The sequence below is a fragment of the Nicotiana sylvestris genome, chromosome 8 (genome assembly GCF_000393655.2).
Source record: "Nicotiana sylvestris chromosome 8, ASM39365v2, whole genome shotgun sequence".
NCBI classification, from domain to species: domain Eukaryota; kingdom Viridiplantae; phylum Streptophyta; class Magnoliopsida; order Solanales; family Solanaceae; genus Nicotiana; species Nicotiana sylvestris.
Window position 1 is genome coordinate 15586707 of NC_091064.1, and position 12433 is coordinate 15599139.

Here is a 12433-nt window from a genome sequence, read left to right on the forward strand (position 1 = left end):
TTGGGTTGATTTTTAGATTTTGATAAAGATTGAGGTGTTATTATCCGGAATAGTTTCTTATGAGTTTTATTTGTGCTTTGAAGTTATTTTGGATAGAGTTGAATCGTCCGGAGATTATTTCACCCGAGAAGTTTATTTTATAGTACCGGTCTATCTTCTTTGAGGTAAGTATCTTGCCTAACCTTGTGTGGGGGAACTACTCCTTAGGATTTAAGTCTTGTATGGTAATTGGACCATATAAAGTCCGTGTACGTGAGGTGACGAATATGTACGCGGGCTTATTTGTGAAAAATTGACACTTTAGGGCTTGTAGGTTCTTATGTTCGTTAGATATGAAGTTATTTTATTATGTAAAGCTTTCCCATCTAATATTTTCACCTCTACGTATTTTATTAGGAATTAATTGCTTCATGTTCCACTCGTATTGCCTATTTGTCTCTTGTGTGCCTTAACTGAAGTTGTTGTCTCTTCAATTGCCATGCTATCCTATCCTAACTGCTTATCTTTATTTAAAATTATTATTATCTCTTTTGTAATTGTTTATCCTTAATTGAGGCCATGATTATCCTTTTCGTTGCTTATCTTTAATTGTAATTGTTGCGCCTCTTTCGTGAGTGCTAAGTCTCAAATAAAGTTAGTTATCCTTTATCATAGTTGTTTTATCCTTGTTTTGAATTATCGACTCGTGATATCTCCCTTGTTGTTGAATTTCACTTATGTGGAGGTCATTGCTACACAGTATCTCTTCCTTGTTGAGCTTTTGCTAGGTGGCATCGCTATTTTCTATTGTGTCTTTCCTTGTGAGTTCTTTTATTCCGTTTCTTTGAGTTCTAGAATTTTTGCGTTTATTTATTTGTCGTACTCTTGTGTTATTGTCATTGTTGTTGTTGTACTTATTATTGTGATGCACGAGATTTCTGTCGTGTGGTTGTTATTGTGATGCATGAGGTTTCTGTCGTACGGTTGTTATTGTGATGCACAAGGTTTCTACCATGCGGATGTTATGGTATTGCATGAGGTTTCTGATGTGCTATTGTTATTATTGATATTTGCACATGCGATGTGACAAGGCGGGCAATATATGTGGGTTGCGCATGTGGCAAGACAAGGTGGGAATATTATTATGCATGTATGACGAGACAAGGTGGGAATTTACTTTATTATGGCGCACGTGGCGAGACAAGGTGGGCTATGTCAGGGATTGATTGCGATAACGTGTGATGGCCTAGGGGCATTGTTGTGGTGTGCCTACCCTGTGTGAGTCAAACTGTGTTTATTTCGTAGTGGTCGTTTCTTATGTGTCATTCATTGTTTCTATTCTTATTAGTTGGCCTGAACTGTGATAGAACACTGGCACAAGCATACACGTAGTTAATCACCCCTAACTATTTAAGAAAATGGATTTTGATGTTATTGATCGTTTCTATACACCCTCTTCTATTTGCCTCTACATGAGAAGGGTTCTATTAGCACGTGCATCGTCCGTGCAATTATTGGTTATAATGAAGGTACAAGATGTCAAGTCTTTAGGGTTCGCAAATTGGGACCCATGAATTATAAATATTTTGAGATTCAGTACCTCATTGAGATTATTGGATAAAACCTGATGTGAAAGTGGTTATTTTCATCTAGTTGCAACTGCCCTTCTTTTAATTGTGTTCATTGGATTTAGACCGTGTTCAGCTTACTCTACTGTGTTATTACTTGTTGTGTTCTGCTGCAAATTGTTGTTTCTATTTCTTATTGCAAGTACTATATTATCGTTGTCATTATGCGTAGCTTTAAAGAGATGACGTATTCTATTAGTTTTGCACTTATACTTGCTCAGGCTATTTAGTCCAGTAGGTGTCTTGACTGTTCCTCATCACTATTCCACTGAGGTTAGTCTTGATACTTGTTGGGTACCGCTGTGGTGTACTCATACTACACTTCTGCATATTTTTGTGCAAATATAGGTATTTCGAAGTCAGTCGCTCGATAACTGGCTGTGCAGATTTTACTGTGGAGACTCAAGATAAACCTGCTACTGTGTTCGCAGGCTTCGGAATCACCTTCTGATGTTATTTTTACGCTATTTATCCTTATTTCAAAACAGTTGTCTTTAAAGATTCTAGCAAACTCTGTAGAGCTTATAACTTGTACTACCAGTTTTGGGATTTGTAAATTGCATAGATATTTCTATTCCTTATTATCAGATGTTGGTTAAATACTGTATAATATTTCAATGAATATTAGGCTTACCTAGTCCCTAAGAGTAGGTTCCATCACGACCTCTTACGGAGGGAGATTTGGGTCGTGACATCAACTTACCTCTTTTCCCAAACTGTCTCACACCTTTCATAGGGGAGACCCCTAGGATCACGTTATCCCCAATTGTGAATGCTAAATCTCTTCTTCTCTTATTTGTGTAAGACTTTTGTTTGTTTTGAGCTGTGATCCTGGTTAATTAAACACTGTCAATAGCTTCTTGTACTAGGCCAGGTCCCCATAAGTTATTCTCAACAGCTTCAAACCATCCGATAAGAGAACAACATCTCTTACCATACAATGCTTTGTATGGTGCCATGGCATCTGAATGTTGGACTTAATGTTATTATTGTAGGGAAATTCAGCTAAAGATAGATAGGCATTCCAACAACCTCCAAACTCAATAATGCAATCTCTCAACATATCCTTTAAGATTTGTATAGTATATTCGGACTTTGTGTTTGTCTGCGATAAAAATTGATACTATGATCTACTCGTGTACCCAACATTTCTTGAGAAGGTTTTCAAATAGTGAAGTAAATTATAATCATCTATGAGATGGTGGACAATAAAGCTTTATTGAGTCAGATAATTTTCTGTTCAGGTAGATCTGTGTATATTTTACCTCACTATAAGAGGTTTAGACTATGAAGAAATGTGCCTACTCTATAAGGTAATTTACAAATATTTCACATATAATCATACCTCTAATGGTTTGGGTAATTTAGTCATATAATATATTAATTCAATTTTATTTCTATTTCAGAATCTTGAATTGTTGTTCTAGGCCTGTGACTCGCAATTTCTTGCCTTAACATGCTGACATGTCAAATAGTTAGACACAAAGTTAACGAATTTTTTTTCCTTCTTTCTTTTCCAATCAATCCAATTTTTTCTAGTCATGGTTCATCTTATAGACATGATATATACAGTGTATCAGCTCCATCATGAATAGCATGTCTCAACCCATATATGTTTGCTACACATAATTGATTACCTAATTGGAGAATACCATCTAGAAATTAATCTCGGTACTTGAACAATCGCTCATCCTCGTATTGACTAGCCTTTATGCACTCTACATCAGGCTTGACCAATAGCCAATAATGTCTTTGAATTTTTTTCACATTAAATCTAATACGTGTATCCTCTAGTTTATGCATATCTTTGTCCAGAAGTATCTTTACAGGAACTATATGTGCCAAATTAGCCATGTTTTTTTTTTTGCATAAGCCATAATATTTATATTTCCCGAACAATATAACATAGTACAATTATATCTTCATTAGTTCCCTCCATCAACATTGTTAAATATTTATATCTTTGTTAGTTTTAAATGTATTTCATGCTCTTGTGGTATGTATAAATCTCTTAGATTTCTTCGTATAAATAGTGTCTCTAAATCTTAAAAGAAAATACCATTATATCCATCTCCAAATCATAAGTGGCATAATATGACTTGAGCTTCTTCAATTTCCTTGAGCTTCTTCAATTTCACATGACTATTGTGCATGAGAAAACATCTTAATCCTACCCTCGAAGTATCACAGAACATCGTGAATCCTCTAGAGCCTACTGGAACAAGGCTAACATTGGTATGATTGTCAAACGTGTCTTGGCTTCAGGAATCTCGTTGTACATTCCTCCATCCGCTGAAGTTTAGTGATTTTGTATGTTAACTTGGTGAGTGGTGCTGCTATTCTTAAGAAATCCTACACAAATGCCTACAGTAGCATGTCAAACAAAAGAAAAGTCAATATCTGTAGGAGAAATGGGTCTCGGCCATTTATAAATTGCTTCTATCTTCTTAGAATCTACCAACTTTTCATTCTTAGATACCATGTGTCCTGTGAATACCACCGAGTCTAACTAAAATTCACAATTGAAGAACTTGGTAAACAGTTGATTTTCCTGCAGCATCTTTAACATATTTTTCAAGTGATTCTCGTGCTCTTCCTGGCTACGAGAATGTACCAAAATATAGCAAGTAAAAACTATGATTTTTTTTTCCAGAAATAAATTTGAACACCATATTAATTATATACATCATTAATGCAGTTGGAGCATTGGCCAATCTAAAGGACATCAAAAGTAACTCATAATGTTTGTACCAAGTGTTAGAGGCAAACATCAAAATATCTTCCTTTCTTATCGTAATCTGATGATTACCAGACCAAAAAAATGGTTCTTTGTAACTGATTAAACAAGTTATCTATACAAGACAATGGATATTGGTAATGCATTGTTATCTGATTTAATTATTTGTAGTTGATGCACATTCTGAAGGACTTATCCCCTTATTTTTTTCAAACAATATTGGTGTACCCAATGGTGCAACCCTCGATATTTTAATACCTGTATCCAGTAAGTTAGCTCTCTCAACTTTGTTGGTGCCATATGATATGGTTTACGTGTCAGGTGTCAAATCAATATTAAAGTCTATTTCTCATATTAGAGGTAGTCTTGGTAAATCCTTAGGAATACATAAGAGAATCTCTCACTATGATGCTTCTACTTTTTTTTCAAACTAAGTTTCACATATCTTGGATATTTTTACTGAAGTTATGAGACCTTAACCATTCTTATTCAATAATTGTAGAGCTTCCTTAAATGATATAACCTCGATTATCACTGGGATATGATTTTTTTTACAATTAGGTTTGCTAAATTCAATTAGGGATAAAAAAGAAAATAATTATATTCTCACTGTAATTGCTCTTATTAGATAAAGCGTATAGATAAATCAGTTTCAAATTTAGGCGTTAACCTGACGGGCTGGTCTGGGCTGGGCGCGAAAAAAATAGCCCGTTCGGTTATTGTTCCGAGCTGGTTAGTGGGATGGATAAATGGGCTGAGAAATTCCGATCTAGTTGGGATCCGTCTGGGTTTGGGCTTAACGGGTCCGGATCGGGCCGGGTTACTTATTTTTTCTTTAGCATATTTTGTTTTTCTTATTCAATGTTATTGATACTTAAATGTTTGCAAACTTTTAAGGCTTAGAATTAAACTTTAATGTTTTAAATTTGAAATTTGAATTTTAAAATTTTAAAGTAAGTGTCCACAAAAAATTATTTAATAAGATCAATAGGCAATATGTAAGGATCAACTCCGAAGGCTTTTGTTTTATATTTTCATTGAATAATAAATAATATTTCAAATTAATTTGCAAGTTCTGTTTTAAATTTTTTTATTTTTAAACTTGCAAATTAAAATTTTACAACAATTATAAAAAATAAGAAAGAGTAAATCATATGATTTGCATCATTTTTGTAAGTTCATCCATGTCAACATGAGGTTCTTGGTTTCCGGCATTGCCTGATCAGAACCATAAATCATTATATCTCCAATTTCTTGGTCCTCCGTATCATCTACCTCTTCACGCCCTTGATTTCGCCATTCTGATCTTATTTAATCTCTGAAGCACACTAAAATTTTCAAAGCGTTGCTGCCCAATGAATGACGGGTATCTCCTAGTTGCTGCCTTGCTTGACTAAAGGCGCTCTCTAATTCGACCGTTGAAATCGGCATATTTAGCATGTCTCGATCCATGGCCGAAAGAACAGGAAATTGATTTGAGTTGCTCCTCCACCAACCCAGCGGTAAAAATTATTTTGTGTGAGTCTCAGTGACTTTTGCAAGTAGAATTGGAGTTCATCAATATTATTGCTATTAGTTTGTTGATGTTCTCCTAGTGTAGATCAAATCAAATAATCTTTAACACCATCATTATCCTCCAAAGCACCGGTCCCAGATGTTGAAACTAACTTGAAGGAATATTTGCATCTACAGGAGTAAAAGCATCAACAATTTTAGCATAATAAATATATTAAATTTGTAAATGTTTGTGTAGATCAGAAATATAAGTTTCAATATCAGGGATTTCAGTTGGTCCAATATCCATATAAACATATAAAGCAGTGATTAATTGGCAACAAGTGGCCATTTTGATAGAAGTGTTTAAAATAGCACCAGTTAGGTAAATAGGGGAAATTGGGTAGAAATATTTCTTAAATTTATCTAGCATAGATTCAACAACAGAAGTATATCCTTCTTTCTTCTTCAAATTATGGAGTAAAAGAGACATTTCAGCAATATGAACTAAACCATTTGCAATAGTAGGAAAATAAGCTCCAAAAAACTCAACTGTAGCTATATAAAAAAAATTATAAAAGTTTACAATATTTTTAATGGCATCCCAAGTTCTAGATGTTAACAAACGATTAAGATTGGTACAATGAAAATTAGCAACTTGTTATGAAATATAACCCAAAATAACAATATAGAACAAGCAAAAACAAACTAAGAGATATAGAGAGAAAGAGAGGAAGAGAGATTCTTATTTCTTCTTCAATTGTGTATTTTTCCTATCTATTACAAGGCCTTTATATAGGCATAAAAAGTGAAGAAAATATGTCATGGAATATGTCATTGAACATACAAATTATGTCATTGAATATGTCATTAAGCATTTTAGCTAAAGATCATGGAAGAAGAGTAGACATCCACCATAATGTGATATTCATCATAACACTCCCCCTTGGATGTCCATAGATAATGTGCCTTGTTAAAAACTCTCTAAAAAATATTGGGATGTACATAATTATTTATGATATGCATTGCTTGTTGCCTCATTAAAAACCTTACCAGGAAAACCCAGTGGGACAAAACCTTGGCTAAGGAAAAGAGTGCAGCGTGTAGTTACTCCCCCTGATGAAAAATCACTTAATGTCTCGAAGACGACGCATTCCAATCTTATATATCAGCTTTTCAAATATTGAGGTTGGTAATGCCTTAGTGAACAGATCAGCCAAATTATCACTTGAACGAACTTGTTGTACATCTATTTCACCATTCTTCTGAAGATCATGAGTGAAAAAGAATTTTGGTGAAATGTGTTTTGTTCTATCTCCTTTGATATATCCTCCTTTCAATTGAGCTATGCATGCAGCATTGTCTTCATACAATATTGTTGGAATATTCTCTTTCGAAGAAAAACCACATGTTTGCTGAATGTGTTGAGTTATAGATCTTAACCAAACGCATTCTCGACTTGCTTCGTGAATGGCTATTATCTCTGCATGATTTGAAGAAGTAGCAACCATAGTTTGTTTTGTCGAACGCCATGATATGGCTGTACCTCCACTTGTAAATAAATAGCCTGTCTGAGATCGACCTTTGTGTGGATCAGACAAATATCCTGCATCTGCATAACCAATCAATGATGGCTTGGATTCGTTTGAATAAAATAAACCCATATCAATGGTCCCTTGGAGGTATCTGAATATATGTTTAATACCATTCCAGTGTCTTTGTGTTGGCGAAGTACTAAATCTTGCCAATAAACTTACTGAGAAAGCTATATCTGGTCGGGAATTATTGGCAAGATACATTAATGCCCCAATTGCACTAAGATATGGTACTTCGGCACCAAGAAGCTCTTCATCATTTTCATGAGGTCGGAATGGATCTTTCTTTATATCAAGTGATCTCACAACCATTGGGGTACTCAATGGATGTGCTTTATCCATATAGAATCGCTTTAAAATCTTTTCGGTATATGTTGATTGATGGACAAATATTCCATCTTTCATATACTCAATTTGTAGACCAAGACAAAATTTTGTCCTTCCAAGATCTTTCATTTCAAATTCTTTCTTCAAACAGTCTACTGTTTTTGGAAGCTCCTCAGGAGTTCCAATGATATTTAAATCATCAACATACACAGCGATTATAACAAATTCAGATCCAGACCTTTTTATAAAGACACAAGGACAAATTGGATCATTCTTGTACCCTTCTTTCAACAGGTATTCACTCAGGCGATTGTACCACATACGACCTGATTGTTTCAATCCGTATAAAGATTTCTGAAGCTTTATTGAACAAGTTTCTCGAAAACTTTTATATGCTTCTGGCACTTTAAATCCCTCAGGTACTTTCATAAAAATTTCGTTGTCTAATGATCCATACAAATAGGCTGTAACAACATCCATTAGATGCATATCAAGTTTTTCTTGCACTGCCATATTTATGAGATACCTGAAGGTGATAGCATCCACTACAGGAGAATATGTCTCCATATAATCAATTCCAGGCCTTTGGGAAAACCCTTGTGCCACAAGTCGTGCTTTATATCTAACGACTTCATTTTTATCATTTCGTTTTCGCACAAAAACCCATTTATACCCTACTGGCTTTATGCCTTCAGGTGTTCGAACTATGGGTCCGAAGACTTCACGTTTTCCAAGTGAAGTTAACTCTGCCTGGATAGCGTCTTTCCATTTTGGCCAATCATTTCTCTGTCTACATTCATTGACAGATTTTGGTTCAAGATCCTCATCTTGTTGCATTATTTCAACAGCAACATTATAAGCAAAAATGTTATCGATAACAACATTATTTCGGTTCCATCTTTTCCCGGTTGAGACGTAACTTATTGATATCTCTTCATTTTCATTATTTTCAGGTACCTGGACCTCCCCTAAGGTCTTATCATTTGTTACGTCTTGGGGCTCTTCTTGAGCCACTACCTCCGTGTTATGTTCACTTTGATCATTTGCTCCTTTTCTTCTTCGAGGATTTTTATCTTTAGAACCGATTGGTCTACCAGTAACTAATTGTCCTGCCGGGATATCAACTCGAATTGGTGCATTAGCAGCTGGAATATGTGACTTGGTCACCCTTGGTAGGTCAGTGAATGCATCTGGCAATTGATTTGCAATATTTTGCAAATGAATAATCTTTTGAACCTCTTGTTCACATTGATTTGTTCGAGTATCTAAATGAGACAGTGATAATGCATTCCAATCTATATTCTTTTTCAGCTGCTTATTTTCTCCCCCTAATGTTGGATATACTGATTCATCAAAATGACAATCAGAAAATCTTGCCGTAAATAAATCTCCAGTCATCGGCTCTAGATATTTTATAATTGAAGGAGATTCATATCCAACATATATCCCCAACCTTCTTTGAGGACCCATCTTTGTGCGTTGTGGTGGAGCAATTGGAACATATATCGCACAACCAAAGATCCTAAGATGGGAAATATTTGGCTCCTGACCAAAAGCCAATTGCAATGGGGAGACTTTATGATAACTTGTGGGCCTTATCCGCACAAGTGATGCTGCGTGCAAAATAGCATGACCCCATACTGAAATGGGAAGTTTTGTTCTCATAAGCATTGGTCTAGCAATTAATTGGAGGCGTTTGATCAATGATTCTGCTAGACCATTTTGTGTATGAACATGAGCAACCGGATGCTCAATGGTTATCCCAGTTGAAATACAATAATCATTAAAGGCTTGGGATGTAAACTCACCAGCATTATCAAGACGGATTGTCTTAATTGCATAATCTGGAAACTGTGCTCTTAGCTTTATTATTTGAGCCAACAATCTCGCAAATGCCATATTGCGAGTTGATAGTAAGCACACATGTGACCATCTTGTAGATGCATCTATCAAAACCATATAATATTTTAATGGTGCACATGGAGGGTGAATGGGCCCACATATATCACCTTGTATACGTTCCAGAAATGCAGGGGATTTCATCCTAACTTTAATAGTTGATGGTCTAATAATTAATTTTCCTTGAGAACATGCAGCACAAGAGAATTCCTTAAATTGAAGAATTTTCTGATTCTTCATTGCATGTCCATGTGAATTCTCAATTATTTTACGCATCATATTAGAACCAGGATGGCCCAACCGGTCATGCCAAATAATAAAATTATCTTGATTAGTAAACTTCTTGTTTACTACGGCATGTATTTCAATCCTGCTAATACTTGTGTAGTATAAGCCGGAGGAAAAAGCGGGTAACATTTCAAGCACATATTTCTTACCGGACGTTATTGTAGTAATATAAAGATATTCAATCTTTTCATCATTTGTAGTCTCAATATGATAGCCATTTTGGCGAATATCTTTGAAACTTAATAAGTTTCTTTGAGATTTACTACAATATAGTGCTTCATCAATAGCCAAATTTGTTCCTCCTGGTAGTAATAAATTGGCTCTTCCAGAACCTTCAATTAATCTTGTACTACCGGATATTGTATTAACATTCGCTTCTTTCATTACCAAATAAGAGAAATATCTCTTATCTTTTAAAATAGTGTGTGTTGTAGCACTATCCAGAAGACATATATCATCTTTATTAATCTTGAGTCCAACTGAAGACTGTGGAATTTTCATATTCTTCATAAAAAAGACAAATAATACATCATAAGAAATATGAAAGACAAGCAAAAAAAACATTAAGAAATACATTAGAAATATAGAAACTAGCAATACATGATGCATTAGGAAAATACACTCAAGAAAAAATAAACTAGTTGCAAACATAAACATAACAACTTTTATAACTTCATTCCCCAGTAAGATGATTCATTCTTCAGTCAATATCCTCAAAGAAGTCTCCAACTTCTAAATGAGTAATATTTGTTAGGCCTTCAAAATCATCATCTTTATATGCAGGATGTGCCTTAGAATCATATTTATTTGAGGGACCTGCTTCATCATTATTATTTTGAAAGGTCAAGTGTGCCTCCACATTATTTTCTTTTTTCTTGAGGGAGGCTTGATAAAGTTTGACAAAATGTTCTGGCGTACGACAAATGCGCGCCCAATGACCTCTCATACCACATCGGTGACACATACTAGCTTTACCTTTTGAATGATTAATTTGAGAACCCTTATTGTTCTCCAATTTATTTCCACCATAATGACGATAATTGTTTCGCCCCTGCCACGTCCACGTTTATGACCATGTCCACGACCACGGTAATTATTTTGTTTTCTTTCAAACTTATCATATGTTGCTATAGCATTCACTTCCGGAAATGGAGCTGACCCAGTAGGACGGGCTTCATGATTTTTCATTAATAGAGTATTATTCTGCTCAGCCACAAGTAGGCATGTGATTAACTCAGAATATTTCTTAAAACCTTTTTCACGGTATTGTTGTTGTAGCACCACATTTGAAGCGTGAAAAGTAGAAAATGTTTTTTCCAATAAGTCCTCATCTGTGATAGTGTCTCCACATAATTTTAATAGAGAACTTACTTTAAAGATAGCAGAATTATACTCACTTACAGTTTTAAAGTCTTGCAACCTTAAATGTATCCACTCATACCGAGCTTTTGGTAATACCGTAAGTTTTAGGTGGTCATATCGATCCTTCAAATTAATCCATAATTCAAGTGGATCTTTTACTGTTAAATATTCAGTTTTTAACCCTTCATGTAAATGATGGCGAAGGAAAATCATGGCTTTCGCTTTATCCTGATTTGATGCTTCATTTCCTTGTATAATCGTATTTCCAAGACCTTTAGCGTCGAGGTGAATTTCAGCATCAAGGACCCATGATAAATAGTTCTTCCCGGTGATGTCAAGTGCCACAAATTCAAGTTTTGATAAATTTGACATAGTGAAAACTATCATAAAAGATGAATAAGTTAGAGAAATAATTATAATAATAAACAATTAATGAAACAAATCGATTAAGGTAAAACAAATGAAAATAAAGCTATATCATGTTAGCAATCTACTATTTCATTTTATTCATGCCATAAAATAGAAACTATATATTATTTCATTTCACTTTATATTATTGATATATATATATATATATATATATATATATATATATATATATATATAGAATTTAACGTTTTATTAGTTGCAGTGACTAGATAATGTATACACTACATACATATGCATACATTTTTTTTAATGGTATTGTGTCAGGTGTGAAAAACAACATGATAAACAAAAATATGAAAAAGGGAACAACAACATGAATGATGTAAATTATCAAAAATTGCAAAGAAAAATTTAGGTTGTAAGAATTAAGCATATGATATATGTACTGCCATAAATAAAATGATTATAATGATACATACCTCAATAAAATATGGCTCAACTTAGCTGGAGTTAAGAATAAAATTAGAGCTTCGTGCTGATAACGTGTTATGAAATATAACCCAAAATAACAATATAGAACAAGCAAAAACAAACTAAGAGATATAGAGAGAAAGAGAGGAAGAGAGATTCTTATTTCTTCTTCAATTGTGTATTTTTCCTATCTATTACAAGGCCTTTATATAGGCATAAAAAGTGAAGAAAATATGTCATGGAATATGTCATTGAACATACAAATTATGTCATTGAATATGTCA

The 12433-nt window shown here is 34.2% G+C and overlaps 1 long non-coding RNA gene across 1 annotated transcript; it reads right to left on the minus strand.

The window, feature by feature from the left end:
- Positions 1 to 11232: 11232 nt before the first annotated feature.
- On the minus strand, positions 11233 to 12329 carry LOC138874549 (uncharacterized). The gene is made up of 2 exons (XR_011401551.1): positions 12158 to 12329; positions 11233 to 11689 (listed from the first exon to the last, which is right to left on the minus strand). It is a non-coding gene; the product is annotated as an uncharacterized lncRNA (long non-coding RNA).
- Positions 12330 to 12433: the final 104 nt, after the last annotated feature.